We start from the raw sequence: 21,191 nt of genomic DNA on the forward strand, positions 1-21,191 counted from the left end.
CGTCTGAAATGACTCGACACGGGACGTAGTTCATTGTCAAGTCATTTCTATACAAATGTTGTTTAGGTAAGAACTTAAAGGACAATAAAAGAAACACTAGTGAAGCTTCCAGCGAGCACACAGTCCTTGGCAAAGGTTACTCAGTTTCCCAGTGTCTGTATGCACTCGAGTGGTGATCGCACCGAAATCTAATTATTTTTACCTTGGGCTATACATCAAAATACTTATTTCAGTTTCAGTAACCTCCAAATGTTCAAGTAAAGTTGATACAATGTTTAGATACAATGTTACAATATGTTTAGAAATCGGAACTTTAACCACTAATAAATCAAGATTGTTTAGACAAAAGTAACTGGTTTTCTTAAACTGTCACACAGGGACTAACATAACAGTCCTAATCCCTAATCCCAACCCTAACAGCTATCATGGATGTTCACAAATCACAAATTCTGAACGTGTCACTGTTTGAACAACATTCAACCCAATATTCACTCGAGTCCTTGAGTTTGAAGAGTTTTGAGAACACAATCTGAACATACTGTATCTAATATCAACAGAAAAAGCAGTGATTCACTGTTTTCTTTTACAGAAAGTAGCGTTCATTTTGTAGCTTTCAGAAATTCAGCCAAAACTGAATCATTTGATACATAATTCTAATATCTGAAGATGCCACATTTGATTTTACATCGAATGTAATTTATATTTTGCCCATGATGTCATTAGATTAAGATAAAAATAACACAAAATACTACATGATGGTTTGAGGAGAAAAATGAAAATGTAGATGTTTTCGTGACAGTATTTTCCCATAATAATGGTATGAAATCGTCAAATGACTCGCATGCAAAGAAAAGCGTATCAATCGATGAATTCACTGCCTTCAATAGAAGATTTCATTACCTCCGTGGATTAAAGGGCGTTACATTTCTACACCTGCAGCTCCAGCATCTGTTTGGCTGCTGTGGAGCTGATGTTGCCCGGCTCAGTCGATAAAGGAGTGAGCACAACAACACTGTCCAGGCATGATGGCAGAGAACATGAGTCACATCCGGCGTCACCAGAAAAACAACAACAACACAAACAAAAGAAAACAACAAATCTCTGAACGTAAACCGAGAGAAACAAGCGAGATCTTGTGTTTGTTGGTGACAGCGATTCACGAGCTCTGTTACACGAAACCAAAGCTGAAACAACATTCGTCTGCAAACAGGAGCTGCGTGTACACACATGTCAACGCACACATGTCAACGCACACATGTCAACGCACACATGTATGGATCTGTATGTATACGGATGTTTTCTCCTGCCTCTGTTTACATTTCGGTCTGTTCTGGTGCGGTCGCCCCCTTCCCCACCGCGCGTCCCTTCACACCTGTTGTGAAATATGTACGTGTGCATTTCTGGATTTTTGTCAAAACAAAACAAAAAAAGAAGAAGGACAGAAACGTGTTGTGTTGATGTGCTGCAGCTACATCAAGGTGACAGCTTGGGAAAGGGTGGGATGTTTTTATGCAAATGACTCGGAGAACGAAGACAAACGTGAACAGGACTGAGAGCAGGAGAACATGGAGAACGCTCCGTGTGCAGGTATGTGTCGTCAACACGCACGCGTGTGAAATGTGTGTATCGGTGCACATGTGTGCATGTGTTTGTGTTTGGGGGGGGGGGGGGGGGGTGTGGAGGAGGGACACACACACATGTGCATGTGTGAGTGGGCTCAGGTGGATTGTGAACTCGGCAGATGGACACTTGGAGCAGCTTTGCAGCCTGCAGCAAAACACAGTGCACACACACACACACACACACACACACACGCGGCTGTAACATTAACCTTGTGTAACTCCAGCCGACAGAGAGAGAGAGAGAGAGAGAGAGAGAGAGAGAGAGAGCCATGAAAAACAGAATCCTCAGCTACTGGCCTCACATATCGACACACTGATTCAGTATTCCAGCTGTACAAACACGGGGGTAAATCAAAACGACCATAATACTCTAGCGTTTCGTCTGTGACCTGAAAATACCTCCACAAGCACCGATAAGTGATGAGTTTCATCTCGACTGGTCTGGAAATATGATCAGGGAATATTAGACGACACATGCCAGTAACAGCTTTCATTCTGTTTTGAAAAATGAACACCTTTTTTTTTTTTACACCGTCATTTTATATCTTTCTTTTTTTTTTTGCTGCCTCCATCATTTCATTGTCAAAAGAATTGCGTAATTTCCAGCTAAATTTCCTCAATGAGGAGTGCAGCACTAAGCGTGAATAAGATACATAGACGTAAACCTGAGGAGCAGGTGAAGCTTATTTTTAGTCGACTTGGCGAGAGAGAGGGAGAGAGAGAGAGAGAGAGAGGGACGCGTGAATCCTCGGGTTTATCTGTGAAATCAGTTCACGCCGCTATCACACGAGCGGCACAACAAATATCGCACGCCACCGCTCATGAAAGCCATGGGATGCATGTGGAGCCACATGTGTGAGCAAGTGCTGACATAATGTCCTTCAAATGTGTGGCAGAGGAGAGGAGATAAGAGCAGAGGAGCAGAGATCCTCCCTTTATACATTCATTCATTCATAGCTGGATGTTTTTCTCTCCCTCCCTAATTTTGTGTACATTTCTTTCCTTTCACTTCTCCATGCCACCATTACACCCCCCCTCCCCCCCGCCTTTATTGGCTTGTCATTTCACCCCAGCTGGGGGATGGAGGGATGAAGGGATGGGTGGCCGGCTGGGGGAATGAAGTACGCAGGCTGTGTGGAGCAGCTCTCTCCCTGAGGATCCTCTCCTGCCAGCCCAGTGCCACAGATCAACAGTCAGCCAGCCAGCCGTGCACTGACCTCACCCCCCCCCTGCCCTCTCTCTCTCTCTCTCTCCTCCCTCCATCTTTCCCTCTCACTTCTTATCTTCCTCTATTTCGGTCTCCCTCCCTCTTGCTCTCTGCCAGAGGCACTTGCTGTCCCCGTGCCTCCTTCCTACGCCAACTGCCTGTCCCGCTACCAACAGTGCATGTCTGTCTGGCTTCCTCCTTGCTCGCCTGCCTGTCTGTCTGTCTGTCTGTGTGTCGCTCTGCACACGTGTGTGTCTCTCTCTCTCTTGCAGTGAGTCTTCCTGTCTGTTCCTCCTCCAGTCCTCCTGTCTGTCTGCGTCCCTGTCTCTGTCTGTGTGCATGGGTGCCTGCCTGTCCATCTGCCTGTCTGCCTGCCAGCCACTCTTTTTTCGCCAATACCACTCTGCCAGAGAGCGGCCAGGCTGTCAGCCGCTCTGCCAATCTGCCCGACTATCTGCCTGTCTATTTGTCATCTGTTTGTGTCTCTATTTGTACGCCTGCTCGTCTGTCTGTCTGTCTGTCTGCCCGTTTACCTGTCTGTCTGTTATTTGCTGATTTGCTTGTCTTATGTCCATCTGTGTCAAGGTGGTTTGAAAATGACAAATTCATTCTATAGCAGCAGCTGGTGCTCACGTCCGTCTCATCAAGCTTTACTGACGTTGGTGTCGGGGCTGAACTGAATTATACCTTTTCAAATTTTCAAATTAAAATCAATTTTTGATTCTTCAAATTCTTGCCCAAATTAATGAGAATAGAAACAATGAATATCTTTAAATTCTCATTCTTGCATTGGCGTATATAGTAGTTAACATTTCGATGGAACCTCGTGGCAATCTTGCAATAAATCTTTGACACAATATCAAACTAAAGCTGGACTTAAAACGGCAAAAATAACGTGATGGAAACTGCAATATAATTATGTCAAAAAAATCACAATTCCATATTTTACCCACATTGTTCAGCCCTCGTTGAACATCTGCTTCTTTCATTCGATTTCCCCAAAAAATAATATTATCACTCCCAAAGAGGAAGTGGAAATCAATCACTCGATCTTGTTATGGCTGCAACAAATCACTCATTTAGTTTGTTTGTTTGTTTTAAAAAAAAAAAAAAAAATTAATTGTTGTTTCCCAAACCTCAAAATCTAATTATCCTAGAGCTGCTCAATTATGCAAAAAAAAAAAATAATAATTACAATCAAAATTATTTCCAGATTATTTCCAACATCACTCTTTGACTTGAACTTGAAACAAAAAAAGTGTCTTTGAACATGAACCTCTTAAAATACTGTTATATTGTATATCTATACTGGCGCTGCGGGGATTCCACTGAGTGTGTGTGTGTTCTATTTTTGCCCACAAGGTGTTTGACAGGAAGTCACAACATTAAAAGCAGTTTTTCAGAATATAAGTCCCCGTTTTGTAATAATATAATAATATATAATCATGTTATTTTTGTGATCGTAATCAAAAACTGATTGATTGGTGGCTTGATACCACTTGATTAAGTCAGATACTGGTCACTCAGACTCAAGTATGTAATCAATATCAGTCTCATGTATTCATTTTACATTTCTTATCATACTGACTTATTAATAACATCTTTGTGCAGAAGACATAACCAGCAGCTTTAAAACTGTTGCTGCTTTTCAAATGTAATGGAGTTATGAATGTGTTACTATTATTATTATTATTATTCTTATTATTATTATTATTATTCCATGATCACAGCAACATGTGCACCTGTCACTCACATTCATGTTTTATTTCAGTATCTGTTCCCCTGATTGTATCTGCTCGTCCCTAATATTCAAATTTATGAAGCTGAACTCATTATACAGAAAAAATACACTTGAAGCAATAAATCAATTATAAAAAAAAACTGTTGATGAATTGAGTAGTTGATTAATCGTTGCAGCCCTAATTTACAGTTGGTATAATGAATACCAACTTGCCATTCTTCAACGAGGAGCAGCTTGTCAAGCTACAGAACATCGCAGGGAACGATGCACCACAATTTCTGATGAATTCTTTCTTGGCAGACAATGTCTCTTCATTCACTGTCTTTCCAAACAAGATGCCCGGAGCTCTCCCCTGTCTTCAGACGCTTAGTCATCAGGCCAACATCCTGCTAATGCTCTTCCCGTCTCGTTCACAGCTCTTCGTGGCTTTAGGAATATGTTTGCCGAATTGAAAGAGGCCGTCTCCTCTCTCTCTCTCTCCCCCCCCCCCCCCACGATGTCCTCGCTAATTCTCATCTCAACAGGAAAGCCAGCGAGTGTTCCACCGGCTTCTCTCAACCAAAGGCTGCACCGCTCGCTCGCTCGCTCGCTCTCACAGTCAAGGACGAGTCTAATCGAGGTAGAACAAAAGAAAAAGGGAGGCAGAGGAGGGGGTGGACAAGTGTGCTGCGGTTTAAGGGTCTTTGAAGTTACACATACGGTGAAATAAGAGTCGTTTGTAATTCCCTTTTCAGTGGAGCTGACCTTTTGACCTGCGACACTGTCCACAGCCGGGGAATTTCAGTCTATTCCTTATTTTGCAAATCACAGCTTTCAAAGAGGAACTGGCTGCAGTTTCCCCCCCGAGCCCTGATAATGTACACAGCCCACGTATACCTGTTAACATTCACACAATTGTGCTAATGTGTTACTGGATTCATTAGACGAATAATTTAATGATGATATTTTCATGAATTTAATTCTACAACGCTGCATTCTCTTTGTGCGTTCTATACAAGGATCTATAGTATAAATCATTCATTTGAAATATAGAATACAGTAAAGCGTGTACTTCTTTCTTGTGTTTTTCTGACACCTCAGTATGTGTTTGTGTTTACAGTCACTCCCACATACAGCATGGGGTTTTCTATGAGCATATTTAAATGCCTCTGCAGCTCCATAGCTAATCCCTGTTGTGGATTGGCCCAGTTAGTGGTTCCCAGCTTTTGGACGGGAATGCTAAACTGGGGATGAGGTGGGAGGGGGTGTGTGGGTATCTCTCTATTTATAATGGTAAACCCAGCCCATATTTCTGCTGCTCTGATAGATGTTATCTGTGTCAGCCTTTGTTTCTTCCTCTCTCTCCTCCTTTTCCTTTTGTATTCCCTCTGTTTCTGCAAACACAGTCTGCATCCTGCTCTCTTTCTCTACCACCCCCCCTCGCTCACTCTCGTCTATTTCTCTGTCGCCCTCTCTCCTCGTCTGTGCACAGCAGCCAGCCAGCTTTATATATAGATACATATATATATAGCTATATATATGCAAAGATTATTCAATTAATTGATTATTCAACGATTAGAGTGTTTTTTCAATAATTAAAACAAGCTTTCTGCTTTTTAAATGTGAATATTTCCTGGTTTCTTTGCTCATTCTAACAAAGAAATCATCAAAACTGAATCATTTTGGTTTGTGGACAACACACGACGTTTGAGAACATCGTCATTTGCAGGTTTTGGGTAAACGCTGATTAAGGTTTTCCAACATTTTATGGAGCAAACAAGTACTCGATTAATCGATTCATGATGAAAATAATGGTTAGATGCAGCCTTAACCGATCCTGCCACAGGCATCACTTCTGCCTCTCTATCTGTAATGTTGCATGACTGCCTTCTCTTTCCTTTGCCTCTTCTCCTTCACCGTTCATCCTCTTCCTCCCTTCTAATCCCCTCAAATGAGATGAAAGACAATTGCAGTTATTTTCGGGAGGAAAGGGTTGAGCTGCTACCCAGCTCCTCTTTGGGCAAGCTCACTAATAACTACCAATTATTTAACTATACATCAGTGTACAGGGAAGGGAGGGCTTTTCAATGTTAACACAAAGGTCCACAGTTAGCTATCTAGCTGGCTTACTAGTTCCTTAACTAGAATAGTCTAAATGAGGTCCCTGCAGATCTGCAATGCCAGTGTTTGTTAGGCATGAGAAAGAAATCTCCTGATCAAGCTAATGAGCTGGCCATACCGGGTGTCTGTCTGGCAGCCCATCTCATAACTGTCAACAAAGAGAATGACAATATAGCCAGTTAACTGGGGATCTCATTTAAGCCGGCTAATCAGACACAGCCGTGCTTTGTGCTGAGGTGGAGCCCTCACGAGACCAAAGCTTTGGAGACGAAGGGGAGCGTATCATCTGACTCTGCCAGGGAAGATGCACCCAAACATGGGGGCTGAGGGAGATGCAGGCAGGCTGTAGGAGCCAGGGCTGTAATTAGGTGCCGTGAGCTCGACGCCCACACGCCTGGAATGAGACGCCACCCCCCCAAACCACCACCACCCCCCTCCCTCCTTTTCCTCTGAAAATAGGCTCCTGGGCACCTGGGCACTCTGGAACACTCTGGTTTTTCTATATATTTGCTTGAAGGTTGTACATGTAGTCCAGTGAGATGTTCTTCTGTATATATTGGTTATAAACTGGTGGTTATTTGAGTTACTGTTGCCTTTCAATCATCTCAGTCCTGATATTTGGCATCAACAAAGCAACTCGACAACAATTCTGTCTTCTGGAGATGGTTGTGTGTTAAAAATCCTGCAGCAACAATGACTTTCATTTGGAAGATTCCAGATTTGTCAAATCGTTTAAACCGTTCACACGCACCTATCGGACAATGCCAGCTGTTAGTCACATGTGCCTTATCGTCCGTTTTCCTCTAAATGGGAACATAATTCACAAAACTGACATCAGACTGAGACCATGAACTGATCAGAAAACCTATTTGCTAACATTATAAGCAAGTTTTATAACCAGCAGTATCAGCCCCCGGAGGATATTCAGTAAATATATATCTATATATATATAACCTATGTTTGCTGCCGTGTGACTGGCTTAGATATTTGAGTAAATGATTGTCTAACCTAAATAAGCGGCTGGTGAGTCATACATGTGCTGCACATCCAACCCTGTTTAAGGATCGCAGGAAACATTGTTCCTGCCTCTTTAACGACAGCTCAGCTACAAAACACACAAATAGAAAAACTAGAGGCAGGCACGATTTCTGCCGTTGACCAAAATAGAAAACAAATATCAAACCTCATGCACGGCATAGGACTGATGAAAAGAGAGAAAGACAAGCTATCTCAAGCGCAGAGTCTGTCTCCCCATCTCCCCTGGTCCACGAGAGCAGAACACACTGGTGCGCTGGCTTTTGACCACAGCAATTTTAATCAGTCTTTTTCACACTTCATTGGGAATTCATCGCCGCCTTCCCCCCCTTCAAACATTGTTTGGGAGAGTTATCAGCGGCAGGCAGCATATCCGGTAATTATACATGCAAGGTAACGCTGGGAGCTGGGCTGAATATTTCAGCCAAATGCATGTGCTGCTGGAAGGCACGCGAGGGTAAAGCGGCTCCATATAACACCGGGGCTGTGGCAGCCATGACTGAAGGATGTGGCGTCTGAGGCTCGCACCCAGAAAGTGGGCGTCTCCTACAAGACATTTAGTTTCAAGCAACGCCATCTGCATTACGGGGCACCACATGTATCAAAGGCTCGATGAATCGATTATTAATACATTACTAAATTCAACGACAACTATTTTGATAATCGATTAATCACTTCAAAGTTTTTTCATGATTAAAATAAGATTTCCGATTGTTTCAGCTTCTAAAATGTGAATATGTTCTTCATTTCTTTGCTCCGGAGAACAAATAATTCATTAAAAGTGAATCATTTTGGTTTGTGGACAAAACAAGACATTTGAGAACATTATCATTTCCAGGTTTGACGAACACCGATCAACATTTTTTAAGGTTTTCTGATATTTTATGGACCAAAATAATCGACAGATTAATCGATGATGAAAATAATCGTTAGTTGCAGCTCGGGAAAGCAGATCTCTGCGTTACAGACACAAACGTGCAGCAGACGAGGGGCGCACGTGTTGCAGCACTTTGCTTATTTGAAAAACTAGACGGGAAAACTGGATCGCTAAAGACTTTGATGGTGTTTGTTTACTGTGTGAGTAAGAGTCCAGCTGTTAATAGGGTCTGAACACACACACACACACACACTGAAAACACCAGTCAGACACTAGAGGGTCCTCTGGGGAACATAGCAGCAGAGGCACCACAGTGACTCATCCAAACGGTCATGGAACACACACACACACAAACACACACACACACACACACACACACACACACACACACACACACACACAGACAGACACACACACAGACACACACGCACAGCTGTCAGAGAGCATCACCGCCCTGTCTTTGGAGTAATCCTGACAGGTGTGGCCCCCCCAGTCACGCACACACACACACCAGCAAGCCACATCCTCCGACCCTTTGCCTGACAAGGAACCACATGTGATAATGTAGCCTACCCGGTGAACATGGGCACGTGTGTGTGTGTGTGTGTGTGTGTGTGTGTTGTCAGAGAGCATGCATATGTCCCCATACTGCCTGTGTGTGTGCGTGGTCTGGTTTTATCTGCCGTACAGAAGCTTGTTATATGTGCTTGTCTCGCTGTCACATCAAGGCCAATCTAGTGCTAATATATGGGAGTGCTACTGCAGCTGTGAACACTGTGTGTAGAGGCATGGTAACAGCTTTAGCATTGCAGCGAGATCAATTGAATGAGCGAGCGAACCACATGCCAAAGTGTGTTTGATGTGTGTTTATTACTTTTCACAGTTGAAATCTTTTTGGGTAGAGTCACCTGCTACATCAGACGCACCGACGCCGGCGTCTGTCTGTGCACACAGGACGCAGCATGCACGCCACGCGCGTGTGTGTGTGTGTGTGTGGCAGGTGGGAGCTGAGCTCCGAGAAAGCATTTCAGCAAAAGTGTATCTGTGAATGAACATTTCAGAATGGAGTGCTCTTCATAGAAGCAAATCAAACTGCTGCTGCCTACAGGTAAATAAATGACCGGTGTATGTATGTGTGTGTGAGCGGAGATGCTGTCTGCATCACACAGTGTGGTAACATGTTGCCACTGCCTGTGTGTCTGTGCTCCTCTCGCCACGAGCACTTCAAAGCAAATCCAAATGATCTCTGCCCACAGTTTCTGTCGTAAACACCATCTCTACCCATTTCAAAGCAAAAGCATTCCATTAATATGCTTCACCAAAGGCTTTTATTGTGAAATAATTACAGGACTGGCAAAGTTCCTATACTGTAGAGAGAGGCTTTTAGTTGAGGGCATATTAAACGTTGAATTATTGATGCCCATTTATTTTAAAGGTAAAACCCTATGTAAAGCATGGCAGCAGCTCTGCAGCAGGCGTGCAGCAGACACACACACACACACGACAAGAACGACTCGCACAGATGCAGCAGACACACACACACGCACAACAACGACTCGCACAGATGCAGCAGACACACACACACACACACAAACAACAACGACTCGCACAGATGCAGCAGACACACACACACGACAACAACGACCCGCACAGATGCAGCAGACACACACACACACAAACAACAACGACTCACACAGATGCAGCAGACACACACACACACGAACAACAAAGACTCGCACAGATGCAGCAGACACACACACACACAAACAACAACGACTCACACAGATGCAGCAGACACACACACACACGAACAACAAAGACTCGCACAGATGCAGCAGACACACACACACACAAACAACAACGACTCACACAGATGCAGCAGACACACACACACACGAACAACAAAGACTCGCACAGATGCAGCAGACACACACACACACAAACAACAACGACTCACACAGATGCAGCAGACACACACACACACAAACAACAACGACTCACACAGATGCAGCAGACACACACACACACGCACAACAAAGACTCACACAGATGCAGCAGACACACACACACACACAACAACGACTCGCACAGATGCAGCAGACACACACACACACACACACACGAACAACAAAGACTCACACAGATGCAGCAGACACACACACACGCACAACAACGACTCACACAGATGCAGCAGACACACACACACACACACAACAACGACTCGCACAGATGCAGCAGACACACACACACAAACAACAACGACTCACACAGATGCAGCACACACACACACAACAACGACTCGCACAGATGCAGCAGACACACACACACGAACGACAACGACTCGCACAGATGCAGCAGACACAAACAAACAACAACGACTCGCACAGATGCAGCAGACACACACACGAACAACGACAGCCTCTCACGCGCTGCACATGCAGGATAGCGAGGTATAACACACACACACACACACACACACACACACTAACACACACACACCCTACATAGCATTGATTGTGTGACAACTGTGTGTCTGAGTGAGCTTCCTCCACCTGTATCGCTGTTTAGTGCTCAATCGTAATTAGACGAGCATATGTTTGGCATGTGAAACTAATGATTTCATTGTTATTAGGGGAGTGTGCAAACACACATGCACGCAGCATGGGAACAGATGGACAAATATACTCGCACGTGCACACAAAACAAAAACAGCCACTTCCCTCAGCGTGCACGCACACACACACGCACAAAGTGCACACGCCACTCTCTTGCCTTTAAGGAGTCTAGTCCAGTTCCTACAAAGCCCACCAAGAGCTCTTTGCAGATCAAATAATCATGCCTTCCATCTGTTTCCATTTCTCTACATTAGCTTTGTGAAGTGCCCTACAGACCTTGATAAGAAGCACAGCAGCCACGGGTAAAATAATGATTCCTCTCTCCAAACCTCCAATTCCTCATTATTTCCATCCAAAGCCAATTCAATGACAGGGAGCAGAGACGGAGCACGAGCACGCGCGGTCATTAATAATGTGCAGTAATGTCATCGTCATCGCCGACTGTGTCTCATGTTGTGATTGTGATGCTGTTGTTTCAATATAAAGATGAAATAATGTTTCCTTTCCTTTGCACTTGCTCTCTACATCCTTGAAAGTGAACTAGCAAAATGAATATTAGGGGGAGAATCTAATATTCACCCTGTGAGAGTGTTTGCTGTCCCACCATCGTGCTCAGGGAGGGGTGGGGGTGGGGGGTTTGTTTGGTCCCTGTTATGCAAGATGGAAATGAGTTTGCCACGCTTTGCTGTAGCGAAGCTATTTTGGAACGGCTCACATCAGAAAAACGCTGGGCCGAGCAGGAAAATGAGGTCACTTACACGAGCAGGGCAGTGCCATGTTTTGGGCTGAGACCAGAGAACTAAAGCGCGTCGGACTGTTTATTAAGGACAGGGGCGACACAGACTTAGGTGAAATCAACGAGATCGGGGGAGCTTAGCGCGGGCAGAGCAGAGGAGCATCTTAGCAGAGACCTCGCAGTGACCTGAATACATTGCTGCAATGAAAGGCAGAATGAGAATCCAGCTCAGAGAGCAACGCTTCAAACGGCTCGTGCATTTTGTACAAGATCACACAACACACCACACCACCACAGCGCTGAGACACTGGGCCGGGTTTATTATGCATGTGACTGTGGGGCACAGTTGGTGAGGGGGTACGACAACTGGTGGCATCCTTCTTGTTAACAGTAAATATGTGATCCATCCCCCTCATTAACCACTGAACTGAGAGGAAGAAATGAAGCCCACACTTGCACACACACACACACAAACTCCAACATTGTGAGCTAATCATCTACGAGGACAGGAAAACATCCAGTTACAGACACGGGGATAACAAACGGAATGAGAGAGAGGGATGTGGTGCTGCAGCCGGGGAAGGGAAAGAGACGGAGGGATGAGAGACAGGAGAAGGAGGTGTCGCGGACAGTCTGTGATCACAGACAGAGACGGTGACGCAGGTTGAGATAAAGCAACATGACAGACAGAGAGAGGGTATGTGAGGAGAGAGTGTGTGTGTGTGTGTGTGTGTGTGTGTGTGGGGGGAGGCCCAGAGGTGCCTCGTCAGCGGTTTCACTGGGTCTCGTTTGAGGATTCATCCAGGTGGCAGGTGGATACGGCCCTGGTTTGACAAGCGGCGTCTCTCGTCTCATTCGACACTCACTCGCATGTTCGTACTGTACGTAGAGATGCATGTGCATGACACACACACACACACACACACAATCGCACACAGAAACACAGAAATCCACCTCATTTCTTAACTTGAGTCTAAATAATTAATATTTCACAGCAAGTCCGGCTTCCATTAAAATAATGTCGTGCAAATTTTAACCACATTTTCAAATATTCAGTAAGAGAAAAATGTGCATTTCTCTGTTTCCATCAACTGCGATAAAGCAAATACTGGGAGTTTTTATTAATATCTGAATAAAACTCTGTCTTTTATTTACACGAACACTAAAAGTCCCGTTTTATTTGGTGATTCACATCCAACTTTTCCACCTCCTTCAAGCGCAGAAACATAAACGTGACACTTTAAGACAATCTCAAATTTTAATTCAAAAATCTGCATAAAACTGGTTGATGAAAACCCACTTTTAGACCAGAGAGCACAGTCGTCGCCTTTCATTGCCGTGTTATTCAGTGCAATCACAGGCTTCAGGTATTGTTTTCATCTTCACCATTGCAATCAACCTTTATTTCACATCTGTCAAAAAATTTCAAACATTAATTACTTCAAGTCTCATTCTCTGTTTTTCCCCTAAAGGCAGCAACAAAGTGTATTTTTTCTAATCTGCGACAACACAGCGAGTTTGCACCGTCTTGCCAGAATGCGATGGATTGAACCGACCGCGGAGCTTCTCTGACAAAATGTCACAGCACAAACAACTCCAAAAAAAAGTGGACTCGGAAAACACAGCAATCGATGCACCTCAAATGCACACGGGAGGAGGACGGATTATCTAAACTCAAATGGCCTTTCCAATTTATAGAATCGTTCTGACGCCACACACACACACACACACACACACAAAGAGGAGCCAAATCAAAACCTGTGAGTGTGCCAGGATTGTTGTCCAACACAATCCTTTCTGTGTCTCAGTTTGACGTTTCAGGGCGAGACAAAGCGACAAAGCGACAAAGCGCGGCGGCAGCACCGGGCGGTCGACACCCAAACCAAGTCATTGTTTCCTGAACAAACATGAAGAAAAGTTATTGATCTGCAGGGTTGTGTATGAAACTGTGTTCTGTTTCAGCTGGTGCTGAACTCGCATGCTGTGCACGTCTGAGCGGATACATTTGCACGTGTATTGCAGCGTGCGTGCGTGTATTGTGTGTGTGTGTGTGTGTGTGTGCGGTCCTAAAGAGGGGCAGCGTGCTGTCATGTGATGACACCTCTCGTTTGCTGCTGTCCTGTGAAGTGGAGCTGAAGGCAGGGGTCAGGCCACCCTCACAGAGACGCTGTGGCTCAGAGCGCGTCACGTCTGCCTGCCTGCCTGCCACCGTGTCCACCACACACACACACACACACACACACACACAGAAAGATCCTTGTTTTGTGTGATCCTTGAAACATTTTTTGCATTAAAATATCTGAAATAAATTACAAGACTAGAAAAGAAATATTTTTATTGTGTTCGTTTTTTCTGGTGCAAACCAGCGTAGATGGATATCTAGTCATATCTAGTTGTTTGTTGATCCAGGTGCATCTTCACAGTTTAGTGTTAAACAGCCATTCTGACAATCCTCAGAGGCCCAGTCAGACCTCGACCCTTGAATGAGACCAATAGGATCAATAATTCCCACATATATGAACATGGGGATACATAAACAACTTCTATCTTTCAACACACGCATGTGGTTATTACGTGTTAATATTTCAAAGGTTTAGCTTCACTCTCAGAGAGCCGATAAGTGCGTAATTATCCTTCAACATAAATAACAATGAACAAATTAATATTGAGTGCAAACACTGAAATATTAGGCGTGTACACGGACCGGCTGACACTGGACACTTACACACAATATTGCTATTTTTATACATATATTACCTGCTATAAAAAATAACACATAATTTAAGTGCCATGGTATTGTTTTATTACCTTTGTATTAGTGTTTCTTTAAATCTATTGTACACATTCTATAGCAATTTAAATCTAAAAGGTATTGTTTTGTTTTGTGTTGTTTTGTGTTTGTACAGCGTCTTTGAGTGTCTAGAAAAGCCCTATATAAATTTGATGTATTATTATTATTATTAGCTGCAGAAGGAGGAGAACCTACAGTTATTAATATATATATTTTTTTTAATTGACATAAAAACGTGGATACATAGAATAACTGAATTACAAAGTGTTCTGTTGATTATATCGATAACAACCTTCTGTGCATACGCTGAGCTCACATTCACTCTATGATCTCACGAGACCTGCTGAATGCAGCGCTACACTGAGGAGTCATCTCATCTCCTCACACCTCTGTCCTTTCCTCCCCTCCTTGCTCCTGTAGGCCGTCTATTCATTCCAACCGGTGTCACACGCCGTCATCAATTACCCATTAGACAGTGTAATATTCGGCCAATATTGCCGCCGTGTGACTGGGAGATTTTAGAGTGATCAAAACCGACAAATCTGATTTACAGAGCTGGCATAAATAAGGAGATTGTGCCCTCCCTGATTGCCCTGTTGAATAATGGATGCCTATTTGGTAATCTGTTTTCAATATCACAACACATTCTCCTAGACTGGTCAAACAGAGTGCTATTTTCTTTTTCTTTTTTATCCTCCGTTTCTTATATATATATATATCTCATCCAGCAGGATTAACCTAACTCAGCTCTTTGTATGTTGGACCCAAAGACGGCGCTTGACTCTGTGTCGTGATGCTGCAGCGATAGATGGAGGAGGCGGGTGTTGTTGTTTGCTTTTCTGATTCATCCTGCCATTGTTTGGAGAAAGAAAAATGTCAACAGGTGCGAATTTATAAAAGTCCTGTACGTGCAAATCATGCAGAGAGAGAACTTGCACCAAAAGTTTATTTCTCCACAGTAACACATAAGGAAACTTATTAGTCGGGTTTTTTTTGTCTTGTTTAATATTCCACTCTCTTATTGTCCTTCTTTGCTCAGTAGGCAGGTATTTATCACACCGTCAGACAAAAGACTTGTGACGCTGAGCTTCCTGTCGTCTCTCAGCCACAGCCTGATGGATGCACAGCTTCAGCTTTAACTCACTAAACCTGCTCCAACCTGAATCTCTGATATTGCTCCTCCTGTGACGGCGTGTGTCGGCGCGTCGCCGGGGGATACAGAAAACATCACCATGCGAAAGGTAATTGTTACCACTGTTCTACCGCTGGTCTGCAGTTCCCCAATAAGTCTAGTACTAAAACTAATTGTGATCACGTGACGACAACACGAGCCGTGTCAAGGTCAGCGCTTTGATGATATCATAGCAGCGCTCCAAACAGCTGCTCCTGCGCTCCTTGTAATATTCTTCAAGGCGCAGTTGTGCCTCTAATGGGAAAGGCCAAGCCAGGTTATGAAAATTCTTATTTACAGCTTGCTGCCTGGCTGTGTGAAGTAGGTCACAGCAGCTCCTGAAATGGAACAAACCGCGCTCACGCCGTTTAATACTTTCCCTTTGAATGCCTGCTGCCTTACAATGGCACCAGAGGGAAAGACACAAACACACCGTTTCACTCCTCCTTTTAGCAAAAGAGTCTTGACTGTGCTGCTGAAATTGTGCCTGCTCCCCGTGGGAAGGTCCAGAGTTTTACCCGAGAAAACATCAAAAATAAGCAGCAACATCAACACTCACGCTCGTAAATAAGAAACCTTCAATGCTGCAGCCACATTTCCACGTGTATTTCCCCCAAAAACTATGATCTCAACAGGTTATCAAATATTAGACACGATTATCGTCATCAAACGTCATCATATACTGGGACACATATGTGTGTGTGTGTGTGTGTGACAGTGTTGGACGGCTGTGGGGCCGGGTGTTTAGGTGAGAGTCGTCCCCTGCAGTGATGGATGCCTGTGGGAGGCTGTTATGCCACAAGGTGAAAATGTCCATTAATCAGACCCACTTCCTCCACTGCAGTGGCTTTCCCATTACCAGCACACTTCAAGTAGCCTGATTGGTTTTTAATTGGCCTGCCCGCCAGGAGATAGATCATGTTTTCCCTGAGGAAAAGCACAGAGGTGTGTGTCTGTGGGTGTGTGTGTCTGTGTGTGTGTGTGTCTGTGTGTGTGTGTGCAAAGCAGGGGGCACCTGATCTAACTTAAAGGGATATCCACATCCTAATTCCCTCGATTGTCCCAGATCTCTCCAGAGGGACAAACAACCAGACCTATGCCTCAACCTGTCACATGTAATATTATGACTTTAAAAGCAACGCAAACTTTAAATGTCAAGTCAAGAAAATTAGCCACTGCTAAATACTGATCCTCTAAAAGTGAAAAAAAATAAATAACCATCAAGATCATGAGGCTGCCTGGATTAATATTGATTTTATGGCTTTAGTATTGTCAAAAATGTGGAATAAGTGAGTGCTTCTGCCCCCTCTCTGCTGCTTTTTCCAAGATCACTTTCACTTTCGATATCTGGCAGTTATTCGACTGTTTAGGACGAGCTGACGTCCAGAGGTTCTACCGTAATGACAAGTATATGAGCGCAAAGCTCTGTTTCTCTGCTTTAAGGTACCCATCCATCCATCCATCCATCCATCCATCCATCCATCCATCTTCTACCACTATATCCTCCACATGAGGTTCGTGCGAGGTGCTGTGCCAAAGTCAGCCGACATAGGGCGAAAGGCGGAGTCACAGCCTGGACGGATCACCAGTCCAAAGTATTTGAAGTTTCTAGATATCACAAACGGTCTCTGAGTTACGGTAACGGGAAGTACTACTTGGCGTCGTAAGACGGCGTCCTCTGAAGTCCAAACAGTTTTCATTTTAAAGCGATTATACACAAAAACACTTGGGTGTACAGAATATTCAGTCTCTGTCCGTAAAACCCAACTCAATGATTCCCACAGGAACTTTAAACTGAATTTCGTGGCGTGTTATTTATTACTACAGTGACTCTGACTCTGTCATCTCTAAAGTCAGGTGTCCTTCAGGAGCGCGCGGCCGTCACACAAACACACGTACAGCGGTGTGATGCCGAGTTCACACCGGCTGACGCTGCTGTCAGCAGTCCTGCAGGAAGAGACTCTCCACAGGAACCGAGCTGTGACCAACATGCCAAATATATGCCTGCGTGGAAAAAAGGAGACAAAAGTCCAATCTTCACAACCCAGCCTCACATTTAAGCTTATACTGTAGTTAAGATGAAATAGTGTTTGCTTCACTTCCTGTTCATACACTGAAGAGCAGGGTTTTCTTCTCGATTGCTGATTAATGCTTGAAATGAATTGTAAACATTACTGTTGAGTACTCTCACCTTGTCCCTGTCAGGATTCTAGTATCTTGGTTATTATTTACAGCAGCACCAAAGCATAACCCCAGCGCTTGCTACAAATCACGAATTTGGGACTGCGTGATGAATGTGCCATAATTAATAGCCTGTAGCAGCCGGCGCAGCGAGGATGCATGTGTGAAGGACACAAGAGCAGCTACATCTTACATTGAATAGACATCAGTATTGACATTGTGTCGGCTCGAATAGATCAATCCCCTCTCAGCCTTAGCCTGACCGATTGGAAGATCACATCGATTCCCCGCAGTATCTTCACAAGGGTTCACAGCGTAACCACCGACTGTTCCCTCTGGCCTTTGCACAAGTTATGAATAGACAACAAATAACGGTCACAGGTGCTGCGTGATAGATTTATGGTTTGTCGTAAGGAAGAAGACGGCGCTTGTGTTTCTGCAGCGCAGTCTCACTTCAAGGACGAGTTGTGTTGGAAGGCCGCTCTGTAAGCTCGTCTTAGCCTTCACTGCAGGGAGCGAGTGTGATGAGCTCTCCTGGTGTGGAGCTGAAGGTAGAGCACAGTCTACACACAGTCTACACACAGTCTACACACAGTCTACACACAGTCTACAGCAGAGCTGCAGCCACCACAGCACAAGCTGCAGATGACTCTGGGCACGTTTCATCATAAATTACAATTTTATTTTCTATAATAAATAGAAAATATATATTATTATTATATATAATATAATATATATCCCTATCTTTTAGTAAAACTTGCATACAGTAGTCTCCGCCTAACAGCTGGGATTGAATGATTTTGAGTAAATATCTAATTGCGAATGATTTGCGATATCAGAGGGTAAAACATAACATAAAACCATGTTTAAAAATGATTACTGTGTGATATATGTGTATAAATCAAGACGGTAATTAATCTAAGATGATATTCTGACACACATTGTGGCTTTAATAACAAATATTGTGTTGCGATTGCGATAAAATTTCGATTCAACGGCTTGGAAGTCAATTACAATCGATTGCGATATAATTTTCTTCAGTATCAATATAACAAAGGTTTAATATAGATATTAATATAATGTTTTGCACTGTGCATGCTGTGAATGTTCTGCCTTTACAGTTTTATGTCCATGAAGAATTTCCACAATAAAACTTCAATAAATCCGCTTTCTTCAACTAAAATTCCGTCTTAAATTATTTAATCGTAGTAATGTTTTTGGCCGCATCATTTTTTTTCTATGTCATGTTTCATTGCTCTAATTGGTTGTCGGTCTGTTCTTTGCCCCCTGGATATAAAAATAATAAAATAGCTCCAGGCAAAGCCGGGCAGCTGCATGTTTCCTTTCCAACAACTGGGTCAAAGTTACTATTGGACCAAAAAAAGAGGATGTAATCCCTCACTGGCCTCTCACCCAATTCTGTTTGTGGAAACCTAAATCTAAAATGATTTATATTCATATGAAAGAGAATGTCAAAACTCTTCATAGCTCCTGTAATAATTCAAATGCAACATCATACATACAGTATGTATATGTGTTTGTATGTGGTTTGGAACACACGTCGTCCTCTGTGTGAATGCACCAATGACCACGATTACGCATGAATGCAGAGTCATGCTATGGTCGTTGTAGCTCAGACATGCTAAGCACCACATAGATGAACTCCAGCTATTTAACAAGGAAGCTAACCCCCCCCCCCCACCACCACCACCACCACCCACAACCCACTCCTGCAGAGGATTCCCCAGGAGGCTTTTTCTTTTTGCCGCTCATCCGTTAGGATCTACCCATTTATCCAAGTGACTCTGCACAGAATTCAGGTTATTAACAAAACTCTGCAGGATTTCTCCCTCATGTTACTACAATTACATCTACCTGACACTGACGAATGCTTGAAATGAAGGAAAATAATATGAAAATGCACAACAGAGGCTGGGAATAGTGGTCATACATTACATTACATTACATTACATTAGATTACAATGGCCAAGTACTGTATGTCAGTATATACGGTCTGTGTCCAGCGCCCCCACCAACACCTCGTCTCCTCTCCTCTTCAGCTCCGACTATTGTTGTGAATATGAGATTTGGTTATTGTACTTTCATATCAGAGAGAGAGAGAGAGAGAGAGAGAGAGAGAAGATAAAAAAGAGAGGGAGGGAGGGAGGGAGGGGGTTCCCGCAATGTTGGTCTCAGTCAGACCCAGGTAGCGTGCTTTCCCTCCATAATTTAATCACATTCAGCTCTCTGCCTGTCCTCGGCTCGCTCAGCAAAGCACATCAGGCACCGTGGTGGCACACACACACACACACACACACACACACACACTCGGCACATAAACCCACGTCTCCCTCTAACAAGCAGGACATCTCCCTCTTCATCCAGTTAAAGGAACATCCCAGAGAACATGTCTTCATGCTGAGCGGCTTGCCCGGACTGTCTCAATAAAGTGACACAACTCTCTGGAAGACACAGAACACCACGACTCACCGCTCTTCACGTTTGTTTTACAACAACATGGTTGAAACTGCAGCAATATTTCTAATGAATGAATAAATGTGTTGGCATTTGTAAACACACGTTTTTTCCACAGCCACCGTGTGTCCAAATATTGCTTTTTTTTGTTTACATGAGAAAAATTCATTCTGACACATTTTTGGGCAAGTGAGACGCAAGGAGCTGACTTTTGTGTCAGAGCTTTGTTCTGCTGTGTGTGTGTGTGTGTGTGTGTGTGTCTGTACAGCATATAGATGCCACCCACAGGAGCACCAGCAGGGACAAGCAACAACATCTGCACTGTCTTTTGTTGCAAAGCAGAATAAAAGAAGGTATAGGATGACACAGCAAGCGGTGGGGCTGCTGCACCGTGGTGAGCGTGTGCAACTCCAGGGAAGACTTCACTGCATTTGAAACTCTTCCACCTTCACATTCTCAGCTCAGCGTCCCTGAACACATCACTGTGTGTCCCTCACAGGTGTCGACAAAGAGGGCAGACAACAAGAAAGACTGACAATAAACGTCATCTAATGTCAATACGTGATCATAAAATTCAAACTTCAAATAATAAGTCCTAAAAAAGTGCATATTTCATTATTCAACACAGAGGAAGTTTGCA

At 43.8% G+C, this 21,191-nt stretch overlaps 1 protein-coding gene across 4 annotated transcripts in view; it reads right to left on the reverse strand.

The window, feature by feature from the left end:
* Positions 1-21,191, reverse strand: part of myt1lb (myelin transcription factor 1-like, b) — a 91,981-nt gene that overhangs the window by 69,626 nt on the left and 1,164 nt on the right. The window lies entirely within an intron of this gene.

This window comes from Solea solea, chromosome 18 (assembly GCF_958295425.1).
Source record: "Solea solea chromosome 18, fSolSol10.1, whole genome shotgun sequence".
In the NCBI taxonomy this organism is placed as follows: Eukaryota; Metazoa; Chordata; class Actinopteri; order Pleuronectiformes; family Soleidae; genus Solea; species Solea solea.